Source organism: Alligator sinensis, unplaced genomic scaffold (assembly GCF_000455745.1).
Source record: "Alligator sinensis unplaced genomic scaffold, ASM45574v1 scaffold354_1, whole genome shotgun sequence".
Classification (NCBI taxonomy): Eukaryota; Metazoa; Chordata; order Crocodylia; family Alligatoridae; genus Alligator; species Alligator sinensis.
Window position 1 is genome coordinate 1,718,292 of NW_005842200.1, and position 622 is coordinate 1,718,913.

General features: G+C 59.0%; 1 protein-coding gene across 4 annotated transcripts in view; it reads right to left on the reverse strand.

Annotated features, from left to right (window-relative positions):
* IRF2 (interferon regulatory factor 2) overlaps positions 1 to 342 on the reverse strand; it is a 69,049-nt gene extending 68,707 nt beyond the window's left edge. For all 4 annotated transcript variants that reach the window (XM_006026605.3, XM_006026604.3, XM_025207574.1 and 1 more), the window contains exon 1: positions 137 to 342. The gene's annotated coding sequence lies outside the window, so the exon portion shown is untranslated. The remainder of the gene's footprint in view (positions 1 to 136) is intronic.
* Between the last annotated feature and the right edge of the window lie 280 nt (positions 343 to 622).

Below are 622 nucleotides of genomic sequence, written 5' to 3' on the forward strand. Positions count from 1 at the left end.
CCGCGCTGCTCCCGCGCCGCGCCCTGGCGTTTGTGGGGGCGGAGGGGAGACAGCGGCCCCGTGCCCTCCTCCCCCCGGCCCCGGGCTCTGCTCGGGCTTTGCTGTTGTTTGTTCGGGTTTTTTAAAAATAAATTACCTCGGCGCGCCGGGATTTAAATGTTCCCTCCAGGTGCCGCCGTTGCCAGGGGAGGCGAAGTGGAAATGAAAACCGCCCGCTGAATAATCGCAGGAGCAAAACTAAAAGTTCCTGCCTCGCCGCTTGGGCTGAGAAAGGGCCAGATCGAAAGCAAAACAAGGAGAGGAAACTGCGAGGAGCGGCGGCTTGGAAATCCCCCCCCTTCCCTTCCCCTCCCGGCTGTTTGTGCGGGCGAGGGGCGGAGGAAGAGGTGCGGAAGTTTGCCGCAGCCTTTCATTGGCAGGGGGAGCAGCTTTCATCATTTCTCGGAAAAGTCGATTTCATTTTCACTTCCCTCCAGCAGCCGCAGCGGCGTGTGCGTGTGCGAGAGGCAGAGACACACACAGGCAGGCTGCGAGGTTTCAGTTCCAGGGCAAGAGAAACCAGAGGAGCAGCTGGAGCACAGCCTGGCCTCTTTTTTTCCCCTTTTTATTTTCTTTTTCCTTC